Genomic DNA, 17,597 nt, shown 5'->3' on the forward strand with positions numbered 1-17,597 from the left:
AGTACATATTACTGTACACAGTACTTATTAATGTATATACAGTATAGTGCAATGTTACCAGTACTTATTAATGTATATACAGTATAGTACATATTACTGTACAGTACTTATTAATGTATAAACAATGTATATTACTGTACAGTACTTAATGTATGTACAGTATAGTGCATATTACTGTACAGTACTTATTAATGTATATACAGTATAGTACATATTACTGTACAGTACATTAATGTATGTGCAGTATAGTGCATATTACTGTACAGTACTTATTAATGTATATACAGTATAGTACATATTACTGTACAGTACTTATTAATGTATATACAGTATAGTGCATATTACTGTACAGTACTTATTAATGTATATACAGTATAGTACATATTACTGTACAGTACTTATTAATGTATAAACAGTATAGTGCATATTACTGTACAGTATTATTAATGTATATACAGTATAGTACAATTACTGTACAGTACTTATTAATGTATACAGTATAGTACATATTACTGTACAGTACTTATTAATGATATACAGTATAGTACATATAGTACTGTACAGTACTTATTAATGTATATACAGTATAGTATATTACTGTACAGTACTTATTAATGTATATACAGTATAGTACATACTGTACAGTACTTATTAATGTATACAGTATAGTGCATATTAGTACAGTACTTATTAATGTATACATAGTACATATACGGTTTACAGTATATAACTGTACAGTACGTATTAATGCATATTACTGTACAGTACTTATTAATGTATATACAGTATAGTGCATATTACTGTACAGTACTTATTAATGTGTATACAGTATAGTGCATATTACTGTACAGTACTTATTAATGTATATACAGTATAGTGCATATTACTGTACAGTACTTATTAATGTATATACAGTATAGTACATATTACTGTACAGTACTTATTAATGTATATACAGTATAGTACATATTACTGTACAGTACTTATTAATGTATATACAGTATAGTACATATTACTGTACAGTACTTATTAATGTATGTACAGTATAGTGCATATTACTGTACAGTACTTATTAATGTATATACAGTATAGTGCATATTACTGTACAGTACTTATTAATGTATATACAGTATAGTACATATTACTGTACAGTACTTATTAATGTATACTACAGTATAGTACATATACTGTACAGTACTTCTTAATGTATGTACAGTATAGTGCATATTACTGTACAGGTATTATTAATGTATATACAGTATAGTACATATTACTGTACAGTACTTATTAATGTATGTACAGTATAGTACATATTACTGTACAGTACTTATACTGTATATACAGTTATAGTGCATATTACTGTACAGTACTTATTAATGTATATACAGTATAGTACATATTACTGTACAGTACTTATTAATGTGTATACAGTATAGTGCATATTACTGTTACAGTACTTATTAATGTATGTGCAGTATAGTACACTTATTACTGTACAGTACTTATTAATGTATGTACAGTATAGTACCATATTACTGTACAGTACTTTCTATGCTAAACCAAGAGAAGGAAATAAGTTGAAAACTCACTGGTCACATAGAAGTATATCAGCCTTGGTCTTTACCCACTTTGTTGTCAGCAGAACCATTTATACATGACTGATTACACTGGCGTTCTGGATCAGCAGCCTGCTGACTATCTGGAGAGGAGAGGAGAGGAGAGGAGGAGGAGGGAGGGGAGGGGAGGAGAGGAGAGGGAGGGGAGGGGAGGGGAGGGGAGGGGAGGGGGGAGAGGAGGGGAGGAGGAGAGGGGAGGGGGGGAGGGGAGGGGAGGAGAGGAGAGGAGGAGAGAGAGGAGGGGAGGAGGAGAGAGGAGGGGAGGGGAGGGGAGGAGAGAGGAGGGGAGAGGAGAGGAGAGGAGGGGAGGGGAGGGGAGGAGGGGAGGGGAGAGAGGAGGGGAGAGGAGAGGAGAGGAGAGGAGAGGAGAGGAGAGAGGAGGAGAGGAGAGAGGGGAGAGGAGAGGGGAGAGGAGAGGAGGAGAGAGCAGGAGAGGGGAGAGGAGAGGAGAGAGGAGAGGGGAGGGGAGAGGAGGGAGGAGAGGAGGAGAGAGAGGAGGAGAGGAGAGGGGAGGAGAGAGGAGGGAGGGGGAGGAGAGAGGAGGAGAGAGGAGGAGAGGAAGGGAGGGAGAGGAGGGGGAGAGGAGAAGAGGAGGAGGAGAGGAGGAGGGGAGGGGAGGGGAGGAGGAGAGAGGAGGGGAGAGGAGAGGGGAGGAGGGAGGGAGGGAGAGGAGGGGAGGGGAGGAGAGGAGAGGAGGGGAGGGAGAGGAGAGGAGAGGAGGGGAGAGGGGAGGAGGGAGGGAGAGGAGGGGAGGAGGGGAGGAGAGGAGAGAGGAGGGGAGAGGAGAGGAGAGGAGGGGGGAGGAGGGGAGGAGAGGAGAGGAGAGGAGGGAGGGGAGGGGGAGGGGAGGGGCGGGGAGGGTAGGAGAGGAGAGGAGAGGAGGAGAGGGAGGTGAGGAGAAGTGAGGGTGAGGTGAGGGTAGAGGAGAAAAGAGGAGAATATAAACAAATGAATATACAAACGTTCTGCATCACCAGCCTGCTGACTATCTAGAGAGGAAGACAGGTTTCAATACAAACATGGTTTTCATACTAAATAAATCTGCTCTTACATTGAAAGTGCTGAACAGGGAAGGAAGATAGCTTCTAAATGTTTTATTATGTGTTTTTATTACTAGACTAGACAACTGACTGGGACTTTGAACCCTGACCTGGAATCCACACTCAATCAATCCACTAGTATCTACTCTGGCTCAGCTTGTCCTGGCTGTCCTGGTTGATTCATGCTACTCTGGTTGTCCTGGCTGTCCTGGTTGATTCAATGCTTACTCTGGTTGTCCTGGCTTGTCCTGGTTGATTCCATGCTACTCTGGTTGTCCTGGCTGTCCTGGTTGATTCCATGCTACTCTGGTTGTCCTGGCTGTCCTGGTTGATTCCATGCTACTCTGGTCTGTCCTGGCTGGCCTGGTTGATTCCATGCTACTCTGGTTGTCCTGGCTGTCCTGGCTGATTCCATGCTACTCTGGTTGTCCTGGCTGGCCTGGTTGATTCCATGCTACTCTGGTTGTCCTGGCTGTCCTGGCTGATTCCTGCTACTCTGGTTGTCCTGGCTGGGCCTGGTTGATTCCATGCTACTCTGGTTGTCCTGGCTGGCCTGGTTGATTCCATGCTACTCTGGTTGTCCTGGCTGTCATGGTGATTCCATGGCTACTCTGGTTCTGGTTAACCTGGTTGTCATGGTTGTCCCTGGTGTGTGGATGTGTTTTGATGGTTGACTGAGAAACGGTCTCTGTAGACGTTGATGTGACTCAAAACCTTTTCCGCTGCCACTCCCTCAAAACAGGAACTGACCTCACAGGTGTGACCACAACAGGAAGTGTGCTGTGTGTGTGCTGGTGTGTTTGCCGTGTGTGTGTGTGTTTTGCGTGTGTGTGTGTTTGCGTGTGTGTGTTTTGCGCGTGTGTGTGTGTGGTGTGGCGTGTTGTGTGTGTGTGTGTGTGTGTGTGTGTGTGTGTGTGTGCGCCGCGTGTGGTGTGGTGTGTGTTTATTCCCATTCCCCTCAGGAAATGTGCTCAGGAAGTGGGTTCAAAAATATTTCTGATGTGGAAAATGGAAACACTTGCCCTTTTCTCTGTCTGTCACACCAGGACACTAGGTAGAAACTACTCAGTTTCAGGTTCAGGGACACTATATAAGAGATATTCCCTTAGCCTTGTTGGCAGAATATCTTTCTGTTCTATCTCTGAGATACTAAAGCTTTACTAAATCATCCATCTATGATTGTAAATTGGTGTACACTTCAGTTTTAAAACTGAAAGCAACCAAAATAAATCTACTAAATCCTAATTGGAAACTTGATCAAAATTATAGCCTACAGTAATATAATAACATGGTTATGATTCAACATTCAGATAACATTCAGATATTTGTTCTCAGAGAGATCTAACCTTCTCGCTCTCTCTGATATACTTGATCAGAATGATAGAATAATGTACTAAAGCTGTCACGATTAAACATTCAGATAACGTTTGTAATATTGTTAAACGTTGTAAGCGTTTGTGCAGGGAGTGAGGACCAACCTTCTGCCTTCGTCCACCACTTCGACTGACGTCTCAATGTTTTCCATTTTATTGAAGTTGTTCTGCAAGTCCAGGTCCTGCCAGTTCTGACAGTCTGGGACGCTGTCGCTTCGCCCTTTACGATCCCTCCGACTCCTACAAAACACAACAACATAGTCTTTCACCACGGCCCTATGGCACCCTATTTCCCTATATAGTGCACTACTTTATACCAGAGCCCTATGCCCACCCTATTCCCTATATAGTGCACTACTTTTTAGGGTTAATTGATTGATTGATGCTTGACAGATTTCTAAGGTAAAACACATTTTTTAGATTTAAAACAATTTTTAAAGCACAGATAGGATGATGCAGCGATGATGCATCCCAATTGGTCCTCGGTTGAAAACAGAGCAGGACTAAACAAATAGCACACATTTGGGAAACCAACCAATTTTTCTAGTCCATTTACCATGCGTTTACATGGTCGGTTCATATACCATGCGTTACATGGTCGGTCATTTACCATGCGTTTACATGGTCGGTCATATACCACATGGTCGGTCATTTACCATGCGTTTACATGGCGGTCATTACCATGCGTTTTACATGGTCGGTCATATACCACATGGTCGGTCATTTACCATGCGTTTTACATGGTCGGTCATTTATCCATGCGTTTACCATGGTCGGTCATATACCACATGGTCGGTCATTTACCATGCGTTTACATGGTCGGTCATATACCCACATGGTCGGTCATTACCATGGTTTACATGGTCGGTCATATACCACATGGTCGGTCATTTTACCATGGTTTTACATTGGTCGGTCATTTACCACATGGTCGGTCATTTACCATGTGTTTACATGGTCGGTCATTTACCATGCGTTTACATGGTCGGTCATTTACCACATGGTCGGTTTACATGGTCGGTCATTTACCACATGGTCGGTTTTACATGGTCGGTCATTTACCACATGGTCGGTTCATTTTACCTATGCGTTTCCATGGTCGGTCATTTACCATGCGTTTACATGGTCGGTCATTTACCACATGGTCGGTCTACATGGTCGGTCATTTACCAGACTCTCTCATTGACTTACAGTTAGTGAATTCAGCTCAGTACGGACCACCACACATCACAGTCATTGCTGGTAACTTTCCTCAATAAACCAGCTATCAGAAAACCATCCAACATATCTGTCGACCAGGGCACAAATGGCACCCTGTTTCCCTAACGTAGTGCACTATGTGATCAAAAGGAGGGCACTACAATAGGGAATAGGGTGCTGTTTGGGACGCATCACACTGTTTCAGTCATTGTCATGCATAGTGGGCTGTGGTGGTGGAGTGAACAGAGTAGAAAACAGAAGCACATCAACATCAAACAGGACATCTATGAGACAGCTCCCTATGAGACAGCCCCCTATGAGACAACCCCCTATGAGACAACCCCCTATAAGACAACCCCCTATGAGACAGCCCCCTATGAGACAACCCCCTATGAGACAACCCCCTATGAGACAGCCCCCTATGAGACAACCCCCTATGAGACAACCCCCTATGAGACAATTATCTATGAGACAATCATCTATGAGACAACCCCCTATGAGACAATTATCTATGAGACAATCATCTATGAGACAACCCCCTATGAGACAACCCCCTATGAGACAACCCCCTATGAGACAATTATCTATGAGACAATCATCTATGAGACAATTATCTATGAGACAACCATCTATGAGACAATTATCTATGAGACAACCCCCTATGAGATAACCATCTATGAGACAAATCTATGAGACAACCATCTATGAGACAATTATCTATGAGACAATCATCTATGAGACAATTATCTATGAGACAACCCCCTATGAGACAATTATCTATGAGACAACCCCCTATGAGACAACCACCTATGAGACAACCATCTATGAGACAACCCCCTATGAGACAACCCCCTATGAGACAACCACCTATGAGACAACCACCTATGAGACAACCATCTATGAGACAACCCCCTATGAGACAACCCCCTATGAGACAACAATCTATGAGACAATTATCTATGAGACAACAATCTATGAGACAACCATCTATGAGACAATTATCTATGAGACAACCACCTATGAGACAACCCCCTATGAGACAGCCCCCTACGAGACAACCATCTATGAGACAACCACCTATGAGACAACCATCTATGAGACAACCACCTATGAGACAACCACCTATGAGACAACCACCTATGAGACAACCCCCCCTATGAGACAACCCCCTATGAGACAATATCTATGAGACAATTATCTATGAGACAACCATCTATGAGACAACCACCTATGAGACAACCATCTATGAGACAACCCCCTATGAGACAACCCCCTATGAGACAACCCCCTATGAGACAATTATCTATGAGACAACCCCCTATGAGACAACCCCCTATGAGACAACCCCTATGAGACAACCCCTATGAGACAATTATCTATGAGACAACCATCTATGAGACAACCACCTATGAGACAACCCCCCTATGAGACAACCATCTATGAGACAACCCCCTATGAGACAATTATCTATGAGACAACCATCTATGAGACAACCCCCTATGAGACAACCCCCTATGAGACAATTATCTATGAGACAACCCCCCTATGAGACAACCCCCTATGAGAACAATTATCTATGAGACAACCCCCTATGAGACAACCCCCTATGAGACAATTATCTATGAGACAATTATCTATGAGACAACCATCTATGAGACAACCACCTATGAGACAACCATCTATGAGACAACCCCCTATGAGACAATTATCTATGAGACAACCATCTATGAGACAACCCCCTATGAGACAATTATCTATGAGACAACCCCCTATGAGACAACCCCCTATGAGACAATTATCTATGAGACAACCCCCTATGAGACAACCCCCTATGAGACAACCCCCTATGAGACAACCCCCTATGAGACAACCCCCTATGAGACAATTATCTATGAGACAACCATCTATGAGACAACCACCTATGAGACAACCCCCTATGAGACAATTATCTATGAGACAACCCCCTATGAGACAATTATCTATGAGACAACCATCTATGAGACAACCCCCTATGAGACAACCCCCTATGAGACAATTATCTATGAGACAACCATCTATGAGACAACCCCCTATGAGACAACCCCCTATGAGTAATTATCTATGAGACAATTATCTATGAGACAACCCCCTATGAGACAACCCCCTATGAGACAACCCCCTATGAGACAGAGGGAATGTGGTGCCATTTGTGTCCTGGTTGAAGTTTATGCTGGACGGTTCACAGATAGATGACACAACACTCAGCGATACATTTTAAACACGAGCGGAGAGCGACGTACCTCATGTTCACAAGGCGAGACAATTTTTTCTACCGTGTAATGATAAGCAATGAAATGTAGCATTTGTATTATGACCAAAAATGTGTGAAACTCACCGCAGCTCAAATGAGACGTGAAATTAGAAACACTATTATGAGTCATTTTGGGGGGGGGATGTGTAATGTGTACGAAGCACAGAAAACAATCAGATTCATTACCAACAGACTGAGGTCTGTCCCTTTTAGATCACCTGGTGTTACCTTGTGAAGTATGATGGATGACGTGACTGGCGTGAAATTGGCCTACATTACAGGTGTTTCTGTTATCTCGGTGAAATTGGCCTACATTACAGGTGTTTCTGTTATCTCGGTGAAATTGGCCTACATTACAGGCGTTTCTGTTATCTCGGTGAAATTGGCCTACATTACAGGTGTTTTTGTTATCTCGGTGAAATTGGCCTACATTACAGGTGTTTCTGTTATCTCGGTGAAATTGGCCTACATTACAGGCGTTTCTGTTATCTCGGTGAAATTGGCCTACATTACAGGTGTTTCTGTTATCTCGGTGAAATTGGCCTACATTACAGGCTGTTTCTGTTATCTCGGTGAAATTGGCCTACATTACAGGCGTTTCTGTTATCTCGGTGAAATTGGCCTACATTACAGGCGTTTCTGTTATCTCGGTGAAATTGGCCTACATTACAGGTGTTTCTGTTATCTCGGTGAAATTGGCCTACATTACAGGCGTTTCTGTTATCTCGGTGAAATTGGCCTACATTACAGGCGTTTCTGTTATCTCGGTGAAATTGGCCTACATTACAGGTGTTTCTGTTATCTCGGTGAAATTGGCCTACATTACAGGTGTTTCTGTTATCTCGTTGAAATTGGCCTACATTACAGGTGTTTCTGTTATCTCGTTGGTATTATTTTCACAAGTAGGTGGTCAAATTTCACAACTCTTAGTACAAAAACTCAAAGCAGATCATCAAAAAGGCTGTTTTTTTAAATAAAAACTTTAAAGCACATTTTCAGTTAACCAAAATCACACGTTTATATTTTCACCAGACCCTAATCAGTGTTTCATCTCATTCTCTTGTCATCACTAAATCCAACTGCGCTCAGTGGTTAACCAATTAACCGTTTGGTAAACCTATAGATTTTAAACTGGTTTGTCTACTATATATGGATTTTAAACTGGTTTGTCTACTATATATGGATTTTAAACTGGTTTATCTACTACATATGGATTTTAAACTGGTTTGTCTACTATATATGGATTTTAAACTGGTTTGTCTACTACATATGGATTTGGAGAACTACAGAAATACAATATGTTTGTAAAATATAAACATTTAAATGACATGTATGATACATAATGACTACTCATTATTGCTAATTGATGTCACCTCATTATTGCTAATTGATTTCACCTCATTATTGCTAATTGATTTCACCTCATTATTGCTAATCTATTTCACCTCATTATTGCTAATTGATTTCACCTCATTATTGCTAATTGATTTCACCTCATTATTGCTAATTGATTTCACCTCATTATTGCTAATTGATTTCACCTCATTATTACTAATTGAATTCACCTCATTATTGCTAATTGATTTCACCTCATTATTGCTAATTGATTTCACCTCATTATTGCTAATTGATTTCACCTCATTATTGCTAATTGATTTCACCTCATTATTGCTAAGTGATTTCACCTAGTGGTCACCACAATTGATCACCATATAAAAGAGCTTGTGGGAACACTTGACATGTCCTTCAACATGGAGCAGATAGACAGCAAGGGAGAGGAAGAAACCAAAGAGCTCCTGGACAAGGAGACCCTCAGAGAGTTGGGCAGGGGTCCCGTCAGAGAGGTGGGCAGGGGCCCCGTCAGAGAGGTGGGCAGGGGCCCCGTCAGAGAGGCGGGCAGGGGCCCCGTCAGAGAGGCGGGCAGGGGCCCCGTCAGAGAGGCGGGCAGGGGCCCCGTCAGAGAGGTGGGCATCGGCCCCGTTCTACTGGCTGATGTTCTACTGTTCAACTGTTCTACTGGCTGATGTTCTACTGTTCTACTGGCTGATGTTCTACTGTTCTACTGTTCTACTGGCTGATGTTACTACTGTTCTACTGGCTGATGTTCTACTGTTCTACTGGCTGATGTTCTACTGTTCTACTGGCTGATGTTACTACTGTTCTACTGGCTGATGTTACTACTGTTCTACTGGCTGATGTTTCTACTGTTCTACTGTTCTACTGGCTGATGTTACTACTGTTCTACTGGCTGATGTTACTACTGTTCTACTGGCTGATGTTACTACTGTTCTACTGGCTGATGTTCTACTGTTCTACTGGCTGATGTTACTACTGTTCTACTGGCTGATGTTCTACTGTTCTACTGTTCTACTGGCTGATGTTACTACTGTTCTACTGGCTGATGTTACAACTGTTCTACTGGCTGATGTTCTACTGTTCTACTGTTCTACTGGCTGATGTTCTACTGTTCTACTGTTCTACTGGCTGATGTTACTACTGTTCTACTGGCTGATGTTACTACTGTTCTACTGGCTGATGTTCTACTGTTCTACTGTTCTACTGGCTGATGTTTCTACTGGTTCTACTGGCTGATGTTCTACTGTTCTACTGCTGATGTTACGACTGTTCTACTGGCTGATGTTCTACTGTTTCTACTGGCTGATGTTCTACTGTTCTACTGTTCTACTGGCTGATGTGACTACTGTTCTACTACGGGCTGATGTTACTACTGTTCTACTGGCTGATGTTCTACTTTCTACTGTTCTACTGCTGATGTTCTACTGTTCTACTGGCTGATGTTACTACTGTTCTACTGTTCTACTGGCTGATGTTCTACTGTTCTACTGGCTGATGTTACTACTGTTCTACTGGCTGATGTTCTACTGTTCTACTGTTCTACTAGCTGATGTTCTACTGTTCTACTGGCTGATGTTACTACTGTTCTACTGGCTGATGTTACTACTGTTCTACTGGCTGATGTTACTACTGTTCTACTGGCTGATGTTCTACTGTTCTACTGTTCTACTGGCTGATGTTCTACTGTTCTACTGGCTGATGTTACTACTGTTCTACTGTTCTACTGGCTGATGTTCTACTGTTCTACTATCTACACTTCATGTTCCTTATGCATCCTTGTATTTCCACCACCTCTCCTCTCCTCTCCTTCTCCTCTCCCATCATCCCTCCATAACCTCTCCCCTCCATCTCCTCTCCTCTCCTCTCCTCTCCTCTCCTCTCCTCTCCTCTCCTCTCCCCCTCCTCTCCTCTCCTCCCCTCCATCTCCCTCTCCTCTCCCTCCTCCTCCTCCTCTCCTCTCCCATCTTCCCTCCATAACCTCTCCCCTCCATCTCCTCTCCTCTCCTCTCCCCTCCTTCTCCTCTACCATCTTCCCTCCATAACCTCTCCCCTCCATCTCCTCTCCTCTCCTCTCCTCTCCTCTCCTCTCCTCTCCCATCTTCCCTCCATAACCTCTCCCCTCCATCTCCTCTCCTCTCCTCTCCCCTCCTTCTCCTCTCCCATCTTCCCTCCATAACCTCTCCCCTCCATCTCCTCTCCTTTTCAAAAACCCCATTAAGTTCTGAAATGAAGCCCTAAGGGAGATACATTGAGATGTATGATACTGTTTGTTTAGATAGATGCAACATAATTCACTCAGAGGTGGTCACAACAGAATGCCATGCCTGGGAGAGACAGTACCAGGTTGAGAAGCCTTGTCCCTGTCTCTACAGAACATCCATTAGATGGTTCTCCTGGGCTTCACTGAAGACTGAGTAAGGATGAAGAAAGCCCTAGGCCATGATCCGCGATTCAGTGTATGTGTGTGTGTGTGTCTCTCTGTGTGTGTGTGTGTGTGTGTGTGTGTGTGTGTGTGTGTGTGTGTGTGTGTGTGTGTGTGTATGTGTGTGTCTCTGTGTGTGTGTCTCTGTGTGTGTTTGTGTGTCTCTGTGTGTGTGAGCAGGATAATTTGCAGAAGGGAAGCGGTACTTAGCCCCACTGTGTGGTGCAAAGTGCAGGAGAGGAACAGAGAACGCCCCAGGGGGTGGGTGGGTGTGTATACCTGTGTCTTTATACATGTGTGTGCCAAGATGGGCAGTATTTCTGTTACATGTATTTCAATTACTTCTGAGTATTTCATAATTTGTAGTGCGTAGAACCGGCGCAGGATATCCTGGACCGAGGAGGCGAACTGGAGACCAGGCGCGCTGAGTCGGCACCACCCGTCCTGGACAGATGCCCATTTTCGCACAGCAAGTGCGGGGAGCTGGCGCAGAACGCACCGGGCTGTGGATGCGCACTGGAGACACCATGCGTCTCACCGCAAAAACATGGTGCCTGACCGATCACACGCTCCCCACGGTGAGTACAGAGAGTTGGCTCTGGTTCAAACTCTGGCTCCGCCAACCACCTCGTGTGCTGCCTCTCAGGCTTCCCTCGTGGGTCTCGAACCTCGGTGTCGTTGTTGTTGCTCCCTCGCTGCTTCCGTCTTCTCCCATGGAAGGCGATCCTTTCCGGCCCGGATCTCCTCCCACGTCCAGGACTCCTTCACCTGGTGAACACTCTGCTTGGTCCTTTGTTGATGGGATATTCTGTCACGTTCGTTTGTAGAAACCGACCAAGGTGTATGTTGAGTTCCACATAATTTATTAGAAAGTGAAACTTAGCAAAATACAAAACAATGAAGAATAAACGAACCGTGACGATAATGCAGTGCTAACAGGCAACTAAACATAAACAATATCCCATAACCCACAGGTGGAAAAAAAATACTACTTATGTATGATCCCCAATTAGAGACAACGATAGCCAGCTGCCTCTAATTGGGAATCATACCAAACACCCAAACATAGAAAAACTAAACTAGAACCCCGCATAGAAAATAATAGATTCTTTTTTTTTTATATCACGGATCCCTCCGGTAATGTTGCTCATTCTGTGCACCAGTTTCGTTTCTACGTCACTGAACTGAACTGTTTCATTACGCACACCTGGTCACCTGGTCACCTGGTCACCTGGTTCCTCACTGATTTATATTTGTATAAATGTGCCCTTTGGTTCACCATTGTCCTGTCGATTACTGTTCCAATGCCCACTGGTCGTGTGAGTACCTGTGCTGTGTTGTTTTGGCTTTCGTGCCGCTTGTATTGTGCAGATGATCACGGGTCTCGTTCAGTGCATTTATTCGAGGTACTCCTCGCTCTTTTGTTTGGGTATCAACCCTGTGTTTTCTATACGTGTTTGTTTGGTCTTTGTCCCTGTGCCTTTACATGGCACGTTGTAATTTGGGTAAAGACATTTTTTAAAACTATTACGTATTCCTACGCCTGTCTCCCGATCCTTTATACTAACGTGACATTTTATTCATGAATACGAAGGCTGACTGTTAGTTGTTGGCGTTTCCTGCCTAAGTTTGCCCACATGCCCACTTTGCCAATGAAATAATCATTAAAATAATTGGCAACATCAAATGGTTTTGTGATGAATAAGCCACCTGTTTCGATGAAAGATGGAGTTCAATTTCTCTTTCAGCCCAGAATTTCATTGAAAGTACTCCAATGTTTTTTTTCCTACATTCTTTATGTCATTAATCTTGGCTTCATAATACAATTTCTTCTTGTTGTTGTTGAGTTTAGTCACATAATTTCTCAGTTCTCATTAAGTCAGCCAGTGAGATGTGCAGCCAGACTTAAAGTGAGGGGAAAAAAGTATTTGATCCCCTGCTGATTTTGTACGTTTGCCCACTGACAAAGAAATGATCAGTCTATAATTTTAATGGTAGGTTTATTTGAACAGTGAGAGACAGAATAACAACAAAAAATCCAGAAAAACGCATGTCAAAAATGTTATAAAATGATTTGCATTTTAATGAGGGAAATAAGTATTTGACCCCTCTGCAAAACATGACTTAGTACTTGGTGGCAAAACCCTTGTTGGCAATCACAGAGGTCAGAGGTTTCTTGTAGTTGGCCACCAGGTTTGCACACATCTCAGGAGGGATTTTGTCCCACTCCTCTTTGCAGATCTTCTCCAAGTCATTAAGGTTTCAAGGCTGATGTTTGGCAACTCGAACCTTCAGCTCCCTCCACAGATTTTCTATGGGATTAAGGTCTGGAGACTGGCTAGGCCACTCCAGGACCTTAATGTGCTTCTTCTTGAGCCACTCCTTTGTTGCCTTGGCCGTGTGTTTTGGGTCATTGTCATGCTGGAATACCCATCGACGACCCATTTCCAATGCCCTGGCTGAGGTAAGGAGGTTCTCACCCAAGATTTGACGGTACATGGCCCCGTCCATCGTCCCTTTGATGCGATGAAGTTGCTCTGTCCCCTTAGCAGATAAACACCCCCAAAGCATAATGTTTCCACCTCAATGTTTGACGGTGGGGATGGTGTTCTTGGGGTGATAGGCAGCATTCCTCCTCCTCCAAACATGGCGGGTTGAGTTGATGCCAAAGAGCTCAATTTTGGTCTCATCTGACCACAACACAACGGGGGACCAGTACGAAAAAAAAAATATGTACGCATTCACTACTGTAAGTCGCTCTGGATAAGAGCGTCTGCTAAATGACTAAAATGTTTTAAAAAATGTAACAATTTCACCCAGTTGTCCTCTGAATCATTCAGATGTTCATTGGCAAACTTCAGACGGACATGTATATGTGCTTTCTTGAGCAGGGGGACCTTGCGAGCGCTGCAGGATTTCAGTCCTTCACGGCGTAGTGTGTTACCAGTTGTTTTCTTGGTGACTATGGTCCCAGCTGCCTTGAGATCATTGACAAGATCCTCCCGTGTAGTTCTGGGCTGATTCCTCACCGTTCTCATGATCATTGCAACTCCATGAGGTGAGATCTTGCATGGAGCCCCAGGCCGAGGGAGATTGACAGTTCTTTGTGTTTCTTCCATTTGCGAATAATCGCACCGACTGTTGTCACCTTCTCACCAAGCTGCTTGGCGATGGTCTTGTAGCCCATTCCAGCCTTGTGTAGGTCTACAATCTTGTCCCTGACATCCTTGGAGAGCTCTTTGGTCTTGGCCATGGTGGAGAGTTTGGAATCTGATTGATTGATTGCTTCTGTGGACAGGTGTCTTTTATACAGGTAACAAGGAGATTAGGAACATTCCCTTTAAAAGAGTGACACCTGGGAGCCAGAAATCTTTCTGATTGAGAGGGGGTCAAATACTTATTTCCCTCATTTTTGACATGCGTTTTTCTGGATTTTTTGTTGTTATTCTGTCTCTCACTGTTCAAATAAACCTACCATTAAAATTATAGACTGATCATTTATTTGTCAGTGGGCAAACGTACAAAATCAGCAGGGGATCAAATACTTTTTTCCCCTCACTGTATTAGCCACTCCTTTTGCCCCCGTCTCTTTCAACCATACAGTTTTTCATTTCCTCATCAATCCATGGAGCCTTAACAGTTCTAACAGTCAGTTCCTCATCAATCCATGGAGCCTTAACAGTTCTAACAGTCAGTTCCTCATCAATCCATGGAGCCTTAACAGTTCTAACAGTCAGTTCCTCATCAATCCATGGAGCCTTAACAGTTCTAACAGTTAGTTTCTCAACAGGTTCATGTTTATCAATAATTGGAAGAAGCAATTTTCATAAATTCATCAAGTGCAGCGTCTCGCTGCTCCTCATTAATCACATCAGACCAACAAATATTTTTAACATCATCCACATAAGAGTCACAGCAAAATCTTTTGCATGATCTCTTATAAACTATTTTAGGACCAGCTGTTGGAACTTTGGCTTTCCTGGATATAGCCACTATATTGTGATCACTGCATCCAATGGTTCTACAGCATTAGTAAAAATGTGATCAATACATGTGGATGATCTTGTTCCTGTAGTGTTTGTAAACACCCTGGTAGGTTGATTAATAACCTGAACCAGATTACAGGCGCTGGTTACAGTGAGAAGCTTCCTCTTGAGCGGACAGCTTGATGAAAACAAGTCAATATTCACCTCCTCAAGAAAGTAAACCTCTCTGTTTACATCACATACGCTATCAAGCATTTCACACATATTATTTAGATACTGAGTGTTAGCACTTGGTGGCCCAGGCTTTAGATGTGCCAAGTGAACCTGCAACCACAACACTTCAACAACACTTGACAAAAGTCTTATTGATTCAAGGGTTTTTTCTTCACTTGTACTATTTTCTACATTGTACAATAATAGTGAAGACATCAAAACTATGAAATAACACATATGGAATCATGTAGTAACCAAAAACGTGTTAAACAAATTCAAATATATTTTAGATTCTTCATAGTAGCCACCATTTGCCTTGATGACAGCTTTGCACACTCTTGGCGTTCTCTCAATCAGGTGCGGGGGGGCTGCCTTAATCGAAATCCACATCTTCGGCGCCCGCGGAGCAGTGGGTTTACAGCATTGCTGTCACGTCCTGACCAGTAGAGGGAGTATTTGTTATTGTAGTTTGGTCAGGATGTGGCAGAAGGGTATTTGTTTTATGTGGTTCGGGGTGGTGGTTTTGTTTAGTAGGGTATTTGATTTATGTATTCCAGGGGTTTTTGGGCACTGTTCTTTGTTAGTGTATTTCTATGTTTTGTCTAGTCTTTTGTATTTCTATGTTTTGTTAATTTGGGTTGGACTCTCAATTGGAGGCAGGTGTTTTCTGGTTGCCTCTGATTGAGAGTCCTATATATGTGTTTGTTGAGTGCTTTGTGGGAGATTGTTCTGTGTATAGCCTTGTGCCTTACCAGCCTGTGATTAGTCGTTGTGTTTTCTTTGTGTTTATTTTGGTTCTCCTTCTTGTCCGTTTATAATAAAGAAGATGAGTGCACATTTTCCCGCTGCATTTTGGTCTAAATCCGACGTCAACCGTTACAATTGCTCAGTGTCAGAACGACAGATTTTTACCTTGCCAGCTCTGGGATTCGAATGAGCAACCTTTTCGGTTACTGGCCCAACGCTCCGTTTATGGTAGGTAGGTAGCCTAGTGGTTAGAGCGTTGGACCAGTAACCGAAAGGTTTGCTAGTTCGAATCCCCGAGCTGACAAGGTAAAAATCTGTCATTCTGCCACAGTTAACCCACTGTTCCTAAGCTGTCATTGTAAATAAGAATTTGTTCTTAACTGAATTGCCTAGTTAAATAAAGGTTACATAAAAAAATAATACAAAATGTTTGCCAATCCCTGTGTAACACTGAGTGTGTTAGTATCCAGGGTGTGTAACACTGGGTGTGTAACACTGGGTGTGTTAGTATTCAGTCTCAGCCGCTCTCGTCCCTCCCCCCCCCCCCCCCCCCTCCCTCCATCTCTCATGGCCAGAGGATGCTACCATGCTCCTTCTCTTCCCTCTCTCACTGTGTGTGTGTGTGTGTGTGTGTGTGTGTGTGTGTGTGTGTGTGTGTGTGTGTGTGAGAGATGCTACGTTGCCCTCTGTCCCTCCATACATCCTGTTGTTAGTCCACACATCACTCCTCTCCTCACACAGACATAGAAATACCCCCGGGCAAACAGCCACACACTCTCTCTCACACACAGAAACAGCTACACACACACTCCTCTCATCACACAGGCCTAGAAATACCCCAGGGCACACACACAAACAGCCACATGCACATTGGCAGCCTCATCTCCCTGTATATGAAGAAAGAAAAATCTGTTTTATACGCAACAACAAAACTACTAAACGATCTAGAACTAAAAAACTACTAAACTCTTTAGAACTACAAAACGAATAACATTTCTAGTACTACAAAATGAGTAAACTGTAAAACTAACTACAAAACGATCTAAACTACAAAACGAATAAACTGTCACGTCCTGACCATAGAAAGCTTTTATTAGGTCAGGCTGTGACAGGGGGTTTTGTCTAGTTTATTTATGTCTATGTTGGTTCTAGTTTCTTTTTTCTATGTTGGGGTTTTTGTCTAGTTTATGTATTTCAATGTGGGGTTCTAGTTTATGTATTTCTATGTTGTTGTTTTTTGGGATGATCTCCAGGTCATCGTTGTCTCTAATTGGGGATCATATTTAAGTTGTTGTTTTTCCCACTAGGTTTTGTGGGAGATTATTTTGAGTAAGTGTATGTTGCACCTCTTCGT

General features: G+C 43.0%; 1 pseudogene; it reads right to left on the reverse strand.

Moving 5' to 3' along the window:
• LOC115186264 (vascular endothelial growth factor receptor 3-like) overlaps nucleotides 1-17,597 on the reverse strand; it is a 49,842-nt pseudogene that overhangs the window by 16,061 nt on the left and 16,184 nt on the right.

The sequence above is a fragment of the Salmo trutta genome, unplaced genomic scaffold (genome assembly GCF_901001165.1).
Source record: "Salmo trutta unplaced genomic scaffold, fSalTru1.1, whole genome shotgun sequence".
Lineage (NCBI taxonomy): Eukaryota > Metazoa > Chordata > Actinopteri > Salmoniformes > Salmonidae > Salmo > Salmo trutta.